We start from the raw sequence: 16,808 nt of genomic DNA, 5'->3' as shown, positions 1-16,808 counted from the left end.
TCAGAGAGAGGGAGGCACAGAATCTGAAACAGGCTCGAGGCTCTGAGCTGTCAGCACAGAGCCCGATGTGGGGGCTCGAACTCACGGACAGCGAGATCACGACCCGAGCTGAAGTCAGCCGCTTAACCGACTGAGCCACCCAGGCGCCCCAGAGTGTGTTTTTTTTAAACTTTTTTTAATGTTTATTTATTTCTGAGACAGAGACAGAGCATGAGTGGGGGAGGGGCTGAGAGAGAGGGAGACACAGAATCCGAAGTAGCTCCAGGTTTCGAGCTGTCAGCACAGAGCCCGACATGGGGCTCGAACTCACGGACCGCGAGATCATGACCTGAGCCGAAGTCGGCCGCCTCACCGACTGAGCCATCCAGGCGACCCAAGTTTTCTTTTAATATTCAGTGACTCTGAGCAAGTCGCATTGCTTCTCTGAGCCTTGAGAGTTTCTATAAAAATGGGTAAAGAACCTCAGCCTTAAAGGTTGTTTTCTTTAATGAATTAGCATATTTGAGAGCACCTTTCCAACCATCACCTGTTGGAGGAGGAAGATGACAGCCCCGTGGGAGCGAGCGCAGCAGGTGCGGGGGTGTGGCTGGACGGAGGCGTGCCCGTGGGGCTGATACACACCTGGGGGACTTGGGCCCCAGCCTTTCTGGACAAGCTGCCACCGCCCACCGGAGCCCCAGGATGAGGCCCCAGGGTGGCCAGGGGGCCGACTGGGCGGCGTGCTGGCCGTCTCCCGCCACGCGACACGGCAGCCGGACTTCGGCTAAAGCACGGCTGATTTTCTTCTGCTTGCGAATCCTGCAGTTCGGCGGTTTGCACAGACGTGAGGGCGGGGGGTGTCCTGACGGCCAGCGCAGCTGGGACTGGGGACCCGAGCTCTCTCTGTGGCCTCTCTATGTGGCTTGGTTCTCTCCCAGCATGGCGGCTGGGTTTCTAGAGGGAGCACGTCAGGTCAGTGAGCAGGGGCCAGCTGGCTTCTCTGTCGCTGCCCAGGGAGTTACGTAGGAGATGATGCTCCCTGGCTTCCAAGGGGACTCGAGCGTTGCCTGAGTCTACAGCCCCCACGTCCAAGCTCACCCCCCACCCCTGGCTCCGGTTGTCTTCTAGAAGCCACGCTGCTGGGGGCCCCGAGTCAGGGGCTCTACGTCCCTTCCACATGCCTGTCCCTCCCACCCCCCTGCCAGCCGCCGGGGGGCTCCGACCTGGGAATCACGATGATGCCACATTAGGAAATGCCACCTTTAATTAGTCACGGCCCCTCAGACTTCCTCTGGGAAGTCAACTACACTTCCACGGAAAGATGCACAGATGCCGACACCACTCGATTCACAGTTCATACCAATTGTAGCCAGTACCTTGAAAACCTCAGGTGCTTTGCATGGTGTTTCCCAGCCCCTGCCGTTAATGCCTAGAAGCCGAAAAAGTGCAGATCCCCAATCCGAACGCTTCTGTCCTTCCCGTGGGCAGAGTGTGTGCTGATGTTGCTTCCTTCACTATTCATGGGACTCGACGGAGCCCTCAGATCGCTCACGGCAAGAGAGGTATTTCCAGTGCAGGCGGCCGTGAGAGCCCATGGTGCCCCCCAGGGACTGAGGTCCCTTCTCCTCTCTGTCTGTCAGACTCCAGTCTTGCTCTCTGGCTCCAGGAATCTCTTCACAGAGACCCTCGGGGGTGCAGGCTCTTGGAGGCTCTCCTGCGGGGTGATTGAGCACACAGACCAGTAGCCCCAGCGAGCGGAGGCCTTGGGGAAGGCCCGAGGCCCATGGGTGTGACACACTAGGGGCCTATGGGCGTTGGGACGTTGAGCACCTGACCAGGACTCCCCGGCCACACCCTAGCCCTCTTGCAGCCCCGCCTGGTGCTGAGCCTGGTCCGCCATCTGCGGGGACACAGGGCTGTTCGGTGGCACCAGGACATCAGCCCAGGGTGCTGACACAGGGCTGCGGCTTCTCATGCATCGACAGTACTCCAAGAATCGTGTTTATGGCACAGCATTTTGGGTAAGACTTCCCACTGCCTCCGAACCCCAAATCCTGCTTGTTCGCAAACAGCCACGTTTGGGAGAATTTCTTGACCAGCTCAAGCGGGTACCGTCTCTTAATCCGTTTCCCCAGCTGGAGAAGCGAGTGCCTGCAGAGCACATTTAAGCAAATGGACTTTTTCTCTGGGAGCGGCTCAAAGTCAGGCCTGCTGCAGGCACAGAGCTTCCTATTTATATGACAAACAGCCCTGCTTGCAGTTCGGAAAAAACTCACTTACTGACTTTTTCATCTTGTGCAAACAAATCATTACTGGTGGTTTGTTCAGGGCTTGAAGGGGGGCGGGGCAGCTGGGGAAGCATCTGGGGTGATGCCTGAACTCCTCTGATAATGCACAGGAAGATGCCACGTGGGGCCACCGGCCCCAGAGAGGAGAAGGGTCTGCACGGCCGGGCTCGAAGCCTGACGTCCTGGGGAGAAATAACAGGTCAGCAGACAGAGAGGTGGGAGTCGCAGGCTGTGTCTGCCCATGCTCCCAGCTCGTCCCAGGACAGGGCCTCTGGATCCCGGTGCAGGTGTGCGTCCAGGCAGGGCCGCCCCATGCTCTTGCCGCTGTGGTCCTTGTCCAGTTCATGCCTCTCCAGCCACCAGCTTTTTCGAGGAGGAGGCTCATGCTTATGGAGAAGGGAGGAGGGAGGGGTGTGAAGGCGGGTCTGGGAAGGTGAGGTGAGCCAGTTGTGGGAGACACACAGAGAAAGAGGACTTGGATGCAGTAAGAAAATGTGTGATTTTTTTGTCGATGAACAAAATCATAAAAGAAGAGGGGAAAAGACCTTCCAGTACCCAATATTGTTCAGCGTCTCTGAAAGCGGAGACTTTCCATAAGGGGCTTGAAGTACCAGCTCCTGACCTGAAATCTGCCCCTGTTGTGGGGTCCCCGGGACCCACCAGCATGTTAGCTGACTCTGCGTGTGGGTGCACATCCTTAAGAGCTGAGGTCAAGGTCAAGGCCAAGGCCATGGCATAGCAGAGGCAGCCTGGAATGTGCCGGGCACGCACATTTGGGGAAGACGCCTAACCTCACTCAACTTCAGTTTCCTCATTCATAAAATGGGAGTTCTTGCTCTTGTCCCCCCGTGAGGATGAAGCGACTCCATCGAGGCTCAACGCTGAGCATGGTGTTTCTGTGGCCGGTGGCCACTTGCCCAGAAGACTAGATTACAGATGTGACATTTCATCCACCTTGTTCCAGAAGCATCTGAGGCCTTTCTGGGAAGCTTTGCAGGTGATTGGATGTCTGGACGCTCCTGGGGTTTGGGGTCAGCTCTGCCAACGAGCCAGGTGGGCTCCACTGGGCATGTGACCCGGGGCAGCCCTGGCCTTCTGAGGGTCAGCTCTGCCTCATGCTCTCCAATGGAAACATGGGGCTCGTAACCCTGTGAGCCTGTGTAACAGGCTGCACAGCCTCCGGCAGGGGCCGCTCTGATTGTGACTCCCCTGTCAGTGCTTGAGGACAGGGAGATAACCCGTGGAAACTGTAGACCTCAGCTAAGCCTGAGAGTCCACAGCCACCTGCCTCCTGCTTCCAGCTTCCTGCTGAGGCACTGCCTCCCAGTGATGTGATGGAGACCCTTCCTGGGAGGGCCTGAGTGGTCCCCAGGGAGGGATTCTACCAGCACAGAGACAGGGATCCCTCCGCCTAAATGCCTCTCCTGGTGTCTTCTCTCTGCAGACACTTGAGTGAAACAGTGCAGCTGTTCTGGTTACACTCATGGGGCCCTAAGCCGCCAGCCAGGTTTACGTGGGTTCTGGGAGGATGGGTTGCGTCCAAGGGTCCCCTCCTTCCCAGGGCTGCATGGAGGGAGTGAACCAGCACGCGGGTCCCCTCCTGTCCTGGGAAAAGCACCTTGCTCTGAGGAACAGCAACCTGTGCCAGGCCATCTGCATTTGAAATAAATTCTGCAGCTGTCCTGCCCCTCACTGCTGGGTGTCTACACTGGGGGACAAGCCTAACTGAAGCTCCTGCCTGCCTCCCTCCCAGGCAGCACAGGGAGGACAGGGCCAGTGTGGGCCACCTGGGGGACCTGGAGCCGGTGCAGACAGAAGGGGTCAGGGGCTGCAAAGATCTTCATTTAAATGTAGATTTTGACTTTCTGCTCTTGCCTAGCTGGGAATACTAATTACAGCAAGTGCTTGGATCATTTAAAATGCAGCACATTTGCAGATTTGACATTTTATTTTTCTGTCTCCCCTCTTTCCGTCTCTTTTTCAGATTGGGAGAATTTTTTCTCCCTCGGTCATGTTGAAAGCCTGGGATAACTCAAACTGCCCCTTTCTGAAATGGAACTCCAGGCAGAAGGGATGTCGGGGCCGAGTTCCATGCACCTGCGGGTGGGTTATGTCCGGATCGCGTGTTCGCCACATCCCGCTGGGCCCTGCAAGGCCCCACCTCATGTCCCGCGGCCTGGGAAAGCGCCATCCACCCAGCTCCACGCCCAACAAGAGGTGGCACAAGGTCCGTTACCGAACACAGACTAAAACAGACAATGCGGATGGGAAGCAGCAGCTGGGGCGTGATGAATGGCCGAGCCTCCCTCTGTCCTCATTCTGCTATTTGGGAAAAAGAGACTTTCGTCTCTGCTCCCACCTTCGATGGCCTCCCTGACCTGCAGAGGTGGTTCAGAGCCTGCTCTTCACAGGGTTGGAAGGCATGTTGGCGAGGGCTGTGAAGTCAGAGTCCAAGTGAATTTTATGTGAAGACCCTCTTTCCCAGAAACCTTCCTGGAACAATCCATCTTCCAGCACCGCTTTGTAATCTTTCCTCTATCCTGTGTTAAGTAGGGAGGTTTTAGGGCTATTGATTCTGTTCCATTAACGTTCGCCGGGACCTGCATCCATATATCACGTTCTGTGTTTGCGGCTTCCCATGTAGTTTGGTGTCTGGTCGAACAAGGTCCCCCCGCTCGCCCTTATTTACATACGTGAGGATGTTAGTATATGCCCTTTTCCCTCCAAATAAACTTAGGAATGATTTTATCACCTTGTCAGAATAATCCCCATAGAGTTTTTTAAAATTAGAATTACATTAAATATGCACGTTAATATGGAAAAGAAAATATTCACTATTTTCTTCTTATTCAACAGCACAGGGCATCGCTCCCTTGAGCCAGACCATCTGTTACCCCTTTCAGCGCTAATGTCTCCTTCCCTCATGTGAGAATTGTATACTGCTAATCAGTGTGTATTTCTTATTGCTTTTATGGATATTCTGTGTTCCCTGGCCTTTTTCTAGCCTCATTAGAATGCTTGCTACAGCAAGGGACCAAAAAAAAAAAAAAAAAAAAAAAAAAAGGAGTCTTAGGTAGGTTTGTCCAGCAAAGGAGACACTGCCTGCAGACCGACCAAGGAGGCCAGAGAAGACAGGCTTCAGGCATGGGGTGATCAGCATTCTGACTGTCCCCCATTTTTGCTCTGAATGCTTTGGCATTGCCTCCTCCCGTGGTCAGCATGGACCTCAGGATGGGTCCCCTCATGCAGGAGGCTGGACGGGGTGATGTTTGCATGGGAGGAGCTCAGCCACCCTGTCTCTGTGGCTCATGATGATAGATACATCCCATAGCCAGTGCCACGGGCTTAGACCCCACCTGGGATGCGGGTCTGCAATGGCCTCTCCAGACACAGGTGCCCTCACAGTAGAGACAGTGTCCCAAAGGGAAATCTGTAGGCACTGAGCAAGGGGGAAAGGGTGAACATGGATTTGGGAAGAGAACCAGCAAATACTCACAACAACTGGAAAAGCTGGACCACCGGATTTTGTATATATGGGGCTTAGTGTGGCTAAGGGTGCTGGGGAAGAAGCCACCATCGCCACACGTGGGACCTCTGGCCTGGTGTTGCGGGGGTCCGTGGGCAAGGGTCAGGAAGAACAGCTAGACCCAGACAGCAAAGGGAAGGGCAAACAGGGCCCAGCATCACCCTCTCACCCTGTGGCCCTGATGCTGCACATGTTGGGCCCAGGGCTGGGAGAAGTCCCAGCAGGACACTGGGCACCCGGGGCTCCAGGCACCCAGATATGGCCTGTGCCGGGAAGGGAACTCACAGACCAACAGGGATGCCTGTGGGAGCGGCCAGCCCCACCTGATCCAGACAACCCGCAGCAAAGTTGCCACGAGAGTATCGCTGGCTTCATCCACAGGTCTGGGGCTCAAAGACCCCAGACTCTCACTGCCTGCTACCTCTTGAGAGGCAAACTCGAACAGGAGCCTTCCAGTCAGGTCTCCATCACCAGTGGAGACAAGATAGTCGTCTGGACCCCACTTTCCATACCAAGTCGTGGAATTATAGGAGGATGAGCTCAAGGAGTTTCAAATCTCATTCATTTATTTATTCGATGAATCTGACAGGAATGCTCTGGCACTGTCCTCTGGGTGGGGTGGGCACTGTGGCACGTTTAGGGTGGAAAAGGCCCAAGCTTGGGGTTCGTGTGAGGTGGGGACACAGCAGGCACATCAGTGTGTGGCCGAGTGATCAGCAGGCCCTGCTGGGTGACAGAAGGGCGTGGCCCAGGGAGATTGGGCCACAGCCTGGGTGCCATGACCTGAAGAGAACAAGTCTGCAAACTTTGGAGGGGTGCTTGGGGGCTGAGGGTCACAGCCAGGGTGCTGGACCAACCTGAGGATGATGCTAGGCTAGCAGTATGACATGTCGTCCCCTGAATAGTAAAAGCCAACCCGTTGCATCCCTCAGAGTGTGCTCGGCCTGATTTCCAACATTTCACATTTTAATTCGCTCAATCCTCAAAATGATCCTGATGTGTGGAGGACACCCCGTCTTCATTTTACAGAAAAGGAAACAGAGGCCAACAGCCAGCCAGCTGATGAGTGGAGGGGAGAGGTGGCAATCTCTGTGGTCCTGGGCATCCGGCTGTGTCTTTAATATCCTGCTGGAATCAAGCTCTTGCTTAATCGTGTGACTCATTTTCAGTTTAGTTTTCAAGGACAGTATTTTCAGGCTCAGGGTCCCTCTTGCCGTCACCTCTGTGAGCTGCAGTAGCAGCCCTGTCCCCAAGGGCAGGTGTCTGCATGGCTCTTGTTCTCCCTTCTTATCAGGCATCAGACATAAGGGAAGCTCATCTGTCCACAGGTTCGAGAGTAGCATGCTGCAGGGCCTGGGATTCACAGGAGCTCCAGGGGCATCTAAGCAGGATGCTCTGGGTGCCCTCCAGCCATGCTTCCCCTCCTCAAATCCTCTAGTCCATGTGGGTGATTTGTATCTGCACAGAGTATTCTCCATTTCACCCATCACTTCAAATTTATCTGTTGCATTGTCCACCATCTCTCACATTCCAAAGTATTTACACAGGTCCTCATACCCTCTTTCTACTGGGATCTTCCTCCTGTTGGTGTGTTTGACTCCCTGCTGTCTTCAGTCAGATTTTGTCTGTTTGCTGTGTTTATGTATCAATGTCTTAGGTCCTCAGCTGTTGTATCGATTCCTTGACTTTTCATGCTTCTAATGAATTGATCTGTATGTACGAATATTAATTTATTCAAAAGTATTCTTTGAGTGTTTCCCAGGTACAGGGCACTTTGTCCCTTGATGGTTGGGTGATGATGCAGGCAAGGCTTTGCCCCAGGATCTCCGGTCTCCTGGGAAGGACAGAGGCATGGCCAGGGCACGTAGGACAGCCTGATGAGGAACAGAACAGGCATGAGCCCAAGGGAGATACTCGGGGGTCCCTACCTCGGCCCAGGGGCTGAAAAGAGTGCTCTGAGGAGAAGACATCTCACTGCTATTGTGACAGAAAGTGGATTCTGCAAACACATGGCCCAGGTGGTCCAGGCAGAGGGCAGTGGCTGTGTATAGAGGTGAAGGGGGACACACAGGGCACCCAGGGGGTATGAAGCACGGATGCAATGGAGGGAGCCAGGGGCCAGAGTGGTCTCTCTTCCTGAGTGATCATCTGTTCATGTTTGTCCTGATGTCAGTAATAGAAATAATGGTCCCTCCCGCCCTCCCTCCTCTTCCCCCCTCCCTCCTTCCCTTCTCTTCTCCCCTCCCTCCTTCCCTTCTCTTCCCCCCTCCCTCCCTCCTCCATCCTTTCTTTTCCAGGAGACCAAGAACTTGCACTTCTGAGTACAACTTGGGCCCCTATCCTTCAGCTTTAGACATAAACACCATGTGTATATCTGTTTGCTTTTATGGTAAATTCTCATTTAGCAAGAGAATGTACTCTGCAATTTTCACTTTCGAAAATTTGTTGGGATTCTTATGGAATAGATTAAGATAATGTCTGCAATGTCCAAGAATTATTGGAAATAATACAGAGTCTCTCTCTGTATTACTTTGCTGGATAATTACATCATTCCAATTATTTCAGGCTTTATCAGTTTTCTGTATTCTGTAGCCTAAGAGATTTTCAGGAGTTGCAGGCTTTCATTTTTATGTCATTTTGGTCAGCCTATGCAGGATTATAATATATCTACATTGTAGAATTAAGATATTAACAATGCACGTGGACAGTGCATTCCATTCCATTTTGTTTACACTGAAATACGCAGTGTTGGAAATTAAAGTCGCCCACCCTATGCTTTATTTGCTCTGAGCAGCCACTCTGGGATATTTCCTGTCACAATACACCACGGTTTTTCTGTGTTATTTGTAGGTGTGCAGGTGCAAGGCCCCGTCTCCCCAACACAGCCCTCACTTCAGGCCTTGGCTATGGCGCCGGCCTCCCAGGCCTCACCTCTGACTAGGTGGGCACAAATCCAAGGGTCTCCATGGGCCACAAGCTTCCTCAAGTTCACTAAATCACTGGGACAACCCTGAAAAGTCATAAAGCATGAAGTCTGTGTTTGTAATTTTATTAGAGCAAAAGGACACAAGTAAGGACCAGCCCAGAGACAGATGTATCGTGGGGCTGGGAGAACCCTGCAAGTGAAGCTCCCATGGTCCCCAGGGGCACCTTTCCCTCCAGTACACCCAGGTGTGACAATATATACAGAATGTTGTCAACCAGGGAAGCTGCCTGAGTTTCAGGGTCCAGAGTTTTGATCCAGGTTTCAGTACATAGGTGAAGTTGTTGCTGGCAGAATCAATCCATGGCCAGGAGGCCTCCAGCCCGACCCCCTCCCCAGAGGTGGGGAGACTGGGCTGATGTCCAATGACTCAAAGCCCTAAGTCTCCACTCGTTTTGTTGGTGTTTCTGGAGGGACTGGCCCCCATCCTGATCAGGGCCTGGTGACATCGTCTCGTTAATATAAACTCCAAGACCCTCCCTCCCTGATGAATAACACACTCTCCTACCTCTGGGGAAATTCCAAAGATTTAGAGGTTCTCTTCCAGTAAGGGGGTCAAAGGCCAGCCAGGTCCTTTATTATATGGTTTGCCACAGGCTGTGTCTTTCCGGTTTATCCTGACCTCAGAGTCTTTGCTCTGTCTCTTGTCAGAAAAGGTTAAACAGACTACACTCTGTGCTGTCATGAAGGAGCTGGTTTTCACTCCATGTCTGTCTGGTGCTTTTGCGGTCAGGTGCGTGAGGGCCTTGGTCAGCCCACTGAGCATGTGACAGGTGGCTGGACCTCCTCAGATCTACGATGTGCTGAGAGACTTCCCCTCTCTGTCCTGCTCTTACATCTCAGCTTGTCTGCCATACGCTTCTTGTCTGGAAATGCCCATCCTGTCTGCTAAGGGCAGGTGCAGTTGGGATGGGGTGGGCAGGCTGTGGAGAGCGTGAATTCCAGCTCACTAAACAGCGACACATGTGTGCATGTGCGTGTGCCCGTGTGTGTGCATACGTGGTCTGGGCAAAGTGTGACCTCCCTGCACCTCTGACTCCCTCATTTCCATCAGGGACGAAGTGCTGGTGACCCAAAGTGACACCCACTTTGTGCTGGCCTCCATGCAGCCCCTCCAGCACCCCCAACACTGTACCCCAGGCCTCTGCCTCCTCCTTTCAAAGAGGGCCTATGGCTGCCAAGGTCAGAAAGCTGAGTGGGGTGAGGTGGGCCTGGCCTGCCCCTGTCTATCCAGGCTGCAAGTGTGGGCAGCCCCTCTTAACCTGCAGGAAACAGCCTTCCTCACTAAGCAGACACAGGTCACCACTGGCCCAGAACCCTCTGGAGTCTGTGCTCAAAGAGCTCCATGGGAGGGGCTGTCCCCCCACCTGGGGCTTCTCCTTCTCCTATGTTTGCCTCCCACCACCCCCTGCCAGGGACGCTCAGCGCTCTGATTGCAGGTGCCTGCTCAGACTCAAGTCTCTGACGCTTCCCGTGTCCTCAGCACAGCTGAGCCAGGCTGGAATTTTCCAAAGGGACTTTGCTGAGATCTGAAGGAAAACAAAGAAAGAACTATGGAGGCACAGACGAGCCACAAACAGACCCACTCCGGGCACTGGATCCTGGTTTTTTAACATCCCAGGCTCGTGGCCTCTGTGCCACCTGCTGGATCCCCAGCTTGTGGCCTGGAGGCCTCTCTCTGACCCCTGGCTTTGATGTGGGCACCCCCTGCCTATCCCTACGAGGGACAAGGTCCTGCTCCTTCTGCAAGACAGGGGCACAAAACTTGGGTCTTGTTGTGACCCCAGTTGAAGCCTGGGAAGGGCATCCCTGCTGTTTTGAGGATGGGGGGTGGGGGGCTCTGGGAATGCACTGTTAACTTAGGTTAGCACCTCTTTTCCCAACTCGGGGTCCTCGGGTGACCTCAGGAAAGCACCCCCCCAACAGCGCACACCAGGAGAGGGCCCACGGGGACAGATGCAGGTCAGAGAGCATTATCTCCCCTCTACACCCTTGGATAGCCAGCCCAGTGGGAGGCGGTGGTGTCCTCTCACAGTGGAAGTACTTCCACACCCACCATTCTACGTTTTGCACTGTTCCTTAAGCCTGCAGCTGTATGGACCCTGTGTCCCCGACTCTTTGATGAGGGCAAATCGTGCTCAGCTAAAGAGGCCCCTTCTTCAGGGAGCACACAGTGGCCAAAGAACCTCTGCTGAATCTGTGGCCCCCACACACCATCCAGGTGTGAACTGGTCCATCCTTTGAGGATTCTTTCTGCGCCCTGCTTGATGCCTCCCATGGAGGACGGTCTGAGGGGGCCAACCCAAACTCTGCCCAGGTGAGGGGCCCTCCTGGCTGAAGTCAAGGACCATGCCAGTGGGGAGAAAAGACCACTCCAGAGAGCACTACCGTCTATCCACCTGCTTTAGCTTGAGAATGGGAAGAAGTGCTTTGCCAGCTCTTGTTTCCTTGCTGGCAGCTGTGCTTTGTTCAGAGCTTAGAAAACCCCAGAAGAGTTTAAAAGACAGCAAAGCACTCAGCCCTCCACTTGGGCAGTTTTCAACCAAAGCCAATTCCTTAGTAATTGAGAAAAATAGAAAAAAAATTTTTCCAAAAGGAATCCTGTGAAAAAGCTTGCCTTCATCCATCTGCCATCCATCCGTCCATCCATCCATCCATCCTTTCTTCATTCTCTCTTTATACCCACCCACATATGTACCATACCTCCTTCCCTTCATCCTTCTACCCATAGATCCATCCATCCATCCATCCATCCATCTGTCCACCTTCCTTCCCTCTCTCCATACACCCATACCATCCCTCCCTCCCTCGTCCCTCATTTCCTCCCTCCCTTCCTCTCTCCCTCTGTATTTATTGAACTCCCTTTTAGTGACCTCTCCCCATCTACCCTGCTATGGACACCATGGCCTACTGACAGGTAGTGCCTAAGATTTCAATATTAGATTGTTGTTACTTTTGCTAAAGTTTCTGATCCCTCTTAAAAAGAAATGCTTCCAACAGAGATTTTTAGGCATTGGCACTTCAGGGTGATTAAATTTCCGAAGGTGAAGCCAACACCCTCCTTGGCCTTCTTAACGGCCAGCACATGGACTCCACTCCATTCTCCAGCTGACAGAGCCCTTTGTGTCCATGTGACTGCCAGGGATGCAGGAGAGTGTCCACCCCGCCCCTGGGAAGGAGGCTTGGTCCATCCAAGACAGTTAGTGCTCATTTCATCTCTCCTGGCCAACGATTGGTCTTTGGAGGCTGTATGGCCTAGTTCTGACTGAGATGTAGGAGATGTGTGGGGGAGTGTTTCCCTTCTGGAATGAAGACAGAGCACCCTGAGGAGAAAGCCTTTGTCCGTCCCTCTTCCTGAAGGATGTCGTGCCTGGAGGAACATCTGCCATTTTGCAAACGTGAGGCAACAGGCCATTTGCTGTAGGCGGTGAGATACAGAAGAGCTTGAGCTCTTGATGGTGGTTTTGAGCCACAAAGTCAGCCTGGGCTGCCTACCCCAGGCTCTCAAACCACCCTATTTGTTTAAGACTCTGCTGGCCGACCATTCTGGAATCTCACTTGGAGCCATTCCTAAAAGATGCAGAAGAGGAAGAGGAGAGAGTCCCCACCTGAGGTGCAGGAGGGGCATCTTTGCAACTGGGGGGGGACATTGAGAGTTCCCTTTTGTAAAAGGGCTGATGGCAGGGTGAGGGGAGGGGTCCCTTGACCCCAGAGGCACTGATGGGACCGGGGGTGCTGTGCTCCTGTGCCAGAGAGAGGCCATCACTCTGCGGGACCTGGAGAGAAGGCGGCTTTCAGGGTGAAAGGGGGTGAATCTGTATAGGCGTCTTCTCCTCCGAGTTTGACCCTGGGCGAGCAGTTCACCTGTCTGAACCTGGCTCCTTCATCCTAAATGAGAATTGCTGTGTTTTGACCCAAATAAAATGCTTGACAAACAGTGGGTCTCCTAAGTGTCAGCTTTCTCTCTCTGGGTTGCAGAGGTGGTGGGGGCAGGGCACTGGGGAGATGACAGCTCCTTTCAGACACGCAAGGATCTGTCCTTTTTCCAGGGACCAGGGAACAGATCTGTTCTGTGCTGCTGACTGAGGGAAATAGGCACAGCTTTGACGGATGGAAGCTTCAGGAACAACAGGTTCTGATTATTACAAGAAAGAACGTTGTGACTTTTGGAACCATTCAGATGTACTGGGCTGCCAGCACGCTCCCAGTCCTCAGGCGTCTTTGAGCAGAGAGTGGCTGTTCACTTGTCTAGACTCATCTGGAAGATTCCTGGGTGGAGAGGGGCCAGTGTGCTGCTGATTTGCACGTGCTCCTGTTTTCCTATGAAAAGCCTTATTTTAAGTAAGTCATCTAATTGGATTAAACTCACAGCAAATGACCATCAGCACCTTTTTATTTTAACAAATTCACCGGAGCTTCATAGACGTTGGATATTTAGGATATCCGCAACACTCAGGAAACTCTTCCCTTCGTAAGGGCTCTCGAAGTTCCGTGCAAGGACAGACCCTGAGGAGACGTCCCACTGGAGGCTCTGTGTAAGGATAGACCCTGAATTGATGCCCCACTGGATTTTTCTGTAAGGACGGTTCCTGAATAGATGTCCCACTGGAGGGTCTTTGTAAGGACAGACCCTGAAGAGATGTCCCCCTGGAGGGTCTGTGTAAGGACGGTTCCTGAATAGATGTCCCCCTGGATGTTCTCTGTAAGGACGGTTCCTGACTAGAGGTCCCCCTGGAGGGTCTGTGTAAGGACGGTTCTCCTGACTAGAGGTCCCCCTGGAGGGTCTGTGTAAGGACGGTTCCTGAATAGATGTCCCCATGGAGGCTCTGTGTAAGAACAGACCCTGAAAAGATGTTCCCCTGGCGGGTCTGTGTAAGGACAGACCCTGAATAGATGTCCCCCTGGATGTTCTCTGTAAGGACGGTTCCTGACTAGATGTCCCCCTGGAGGGTCTGTATAAGGACAGACCCTCACTAGGAGCTGCCATGTCAAATGGTGGTCGACACCCACCATTCAGGCTGTTGAGACTTCATGCTGGGATTTGGGGTAACAGGAAGGAAGAAAGAAGGGAGGGATGTGTGGTCAAGTCTGCATGGAGCTGTAAATAAGGGCCAGTATAGCCAACTTCTGCCCCCTCCCAGAACACCCTGCAATGCCCTGGGCTGCATGTCTGTACCTCGGGAGGGACAGACAGAGCCTGATCTGGCTCTGCTCCTGAGGAGGATTGGGGATGAAGGACTGGCCAGAAAATGTGGGGTGTCAGTTGCCTAGCATCTGGCCTTGCACTCCAGACTTTGGGAGATGCATGGCCCGAGAGAAAGGTAGGCAGAGGAGGCCCATCCTGCTTTGGCTCTGGCCCATTTAGGCCAACCAGGTCATCAGACACAGGCCCCCTTGTCCCACACTCAACCTACATTTGTCAGCACCAGGGTTGTCACGTGGAGTTGAGCCCAAAGACTTGGTGGAAAACCAGCAGTGGGTATTCATCTCGTCTCCTTACAACCGTGAGATACACCTGACCTTGGAGCTCAGGAGACCTTGCATCCAGCCCTGGTTCTGCTGCTCAGATTATTAGTAAGAGCCCTCGCCGGCGAGCCTGTGCAGGGCTCTGAGTTAGCAGGTGGCTCTTCAAGGGAAGCATCTGTGGCTTTCAGCCCTCCCCTCCTCCCTGCTTTGTTAGGACCTCTCCAGGACTTGGTCCTCCTCCAGGCCCTGTCCAAGCTTTGTATGTTCCTCCAGGACACAGGCGTGTAGCCCAAGGCCCTGGCGGGGGGGGGGGTGCTTGGCTACATCTCCCCTTCTGGCTCTCTGCAGACCATGCTTCTTCCCCCACCATCCTGTCCCTCTCTTCTCTCTTGCCTCCTGTTCCCCTATATCTGAAGCTACTGCAGAGAAGGGATTTTGCCCACCACCCTCCACTTAACATCATATCATAATATTTTCTGGTCTCTTTGTAGGTCCCCATAATTAATAATTAATAGTTGCAAAAATATTCACAAAGAGACACACATGCAAAAAAAAATGAATGTAGACACTTACCTTATACCTTTCACAAAAATGAACTCGTAAAAGATCACAGACTTAAATGTAAAATGCAAATGATAAAACTCCCGGAAGAGAAAATAGGAGGAAATACAGAAGACCTTGAGTTTGGTGATGAGTTTTTAGATGCCACACCACAAGTACGATCCATGAAAGAAAAAAAAAAAAAACAGTAAGTTGGGCTTACTGTTAAAATTAAATGCCTCTGCTCGGTACTCAGCCCCACTGAGAGAACAAGGAAAAGCCACCAATGGGGGACCGTGCTTGTGAAGCCACGTCTGATGAAGGACTTCCATCCAAAATGTGCAAAGGACCGCAGAAGGTCAACATTAAGGGAAGAACCCAATTACGAGGTGGGTGGGAGCTTTGAACAGAAACCTCACAAAAGACGACATGTGGCATTAGGGGACTGTGAGTTAACGTGCACTCCTGAGCACGGTTAAAATGGAAAACACTGGGCGCCTGGGTGGCTCAATCGGTTGAGCGTCCGACTTAGGCTCAGGTCATGATGTCACAGTCCGTGAGTTCGAGCCCCACGTCGGGCTCTGTGCTGACAGCTCAGAGCCTGGAGCCTGTTTCAGATTCTGTGTCTCCCTCTCTCTCTGAACCTCCCCCATTCATGCTCTCTCTCTCTGTCTCAAAAATCAATAAAGGTTAAAAAAATTTTTTTTTTAAATAAAATGGAAAACACTGACAACAGCACGTGCTGGCAGGGACACGGAGCCCCAGGAACGCTCACTCACGGCTGGCAGGCACCCAGAACCGCGAGCCGCTCTGGAGGGCGGTTTGGAGTTTTCTTAGGAAGCCGAACAGACTCTTACTGTATGATCCAGCATCCATGCTCTTTTGGGTTTACTCAGATGAGTTGAAAACGCATGTCCACACAAAAAAACTGCGCACTGATGCTGGTTCGTGATCACCCAAGCTGGAAAGAAACCAGGACATTCTTCGGTGAATGCACACATAGGCTGCGGCCCAGCCTGACTCGGGAGCACTGTTCAGCCCTAAAAGCGAATGAGCTACGGAGCCATGAAGAGACAAGGAAGAAACTTAAATGCACATCAGTGAGGGAGACAAGCCCCTCTGAAAAGGCCACACGCTGTCTGATTCCAGTTCTATGTCACATTCTGGAAAAGGCACGAGCTTGGAGGCGGTAAAAGAACCAATGGTCGACAGGAGGTCGGGGGACAGCGGGATGAATGGGGGGGAGCACAGAGGAGTTTCAGGGCAGTGAGACCACTCTGTGTGATATCATAATGGTGGGCGTGTGTAATTACACATTTGTTCAAACCCATAGAGTTTATAGCACAAGGAATGAGCCCCTATGTGCACAGTTAATAATGTATCGGGGCGCCTGGGTGGCTCAGTTGGTTGAACATCCGACTTCAGCTCAGGTCGTGATCTCACACTCCATGAGTTCGAGCCCAGCGTCGGGCTCTGTGCGGACAGCTCGGAGTCTGGAGCCTGCTTCGGATTCTGTGTCTCCCTCTCTTTCTGCCCCTCCCCTTCTCGTGTTCTGTCCGTCTGTCTCTCTCTCTCAAAAAAAAAATTCAAAAAAAATGTATCAGCATTGGTTCATCAAGGGTAAGAAACGCACCACACTAACCGGCTGGGGAAATACTGTGTGTGTGTGTGTGTGTGTGTGTGTAACATATGGGAATTCTCTGGGCATTTTGTCCAGTTTTTCTGGAAACATAAAACTGTTCGAAGAAATAAAATCTATTTATTTTAATTTTTTTAATGTTTATTTATTTTTGAAACGCAGAGAGACAGAGCACGAACAGGGGAGGGGCAGAGAGAGAGGGAGACACAGAACCAGAAGCAGGCTCCAGGCTCCGAGCTGTCAGCCCAGAGCCCGACGTGGGGCTCAAACCCACAGACCGTGAGATCGTGACCTGAGCCGAAGTCGGACGCTTAACCGACCGAGCCACCCAGGCACCCCTATTTATTTTAAATAGTATATTCATAAGAGAATAAGCAACATAATTTA

The 16,808-nt window shown here is 52.7% G+C and overlaps 1 long non-coding RNA gene across 1 annotated transcript; it reads right to left on the bottom strand.

Annotated features, from left to right (window-relative positions):
* Nucleotides 1–13,191: 13,191 nt before the first annotated feature.
* LOC122240169 lies at nucleotides 13,192–16,013 on the bottom strand. The gene is made up of 3 exons (XR_006219530.1): nucleotides 15,640–16,013; nucleotides 14,816–14,919; nucleotides 13,192–13,307 (listed from the first exon to the last, which is right to left on the bottom strand). It is a non-coding gene; the product is annotated as an uncharacterized LOC122240169 (long non-coding RNA).
* Between the last annotated feature and the right edge of the window lie 795 nt (nucleotides 16,014–16,808).

This window comes from Panthera tigris, chromosome B4 (genome assembly GCF_018350195.1).
Source record: "Panthera tigris isolate Pti1 chromosome B4, P.tigris_Pti1_mat1.1, whole genome shotgun sequence".
NCBI classification, from domain to species: Eukaryota; Metazoa; Chordata; class Mammalia; order Carnivora; family Felidae; genus Panthera; species Panthera tigris.
The sequence above is the reverse complement of the archived record's forward strand: the minus strand, read 5'-3'. Positions and strand labels throughout refer to the sequence as shown.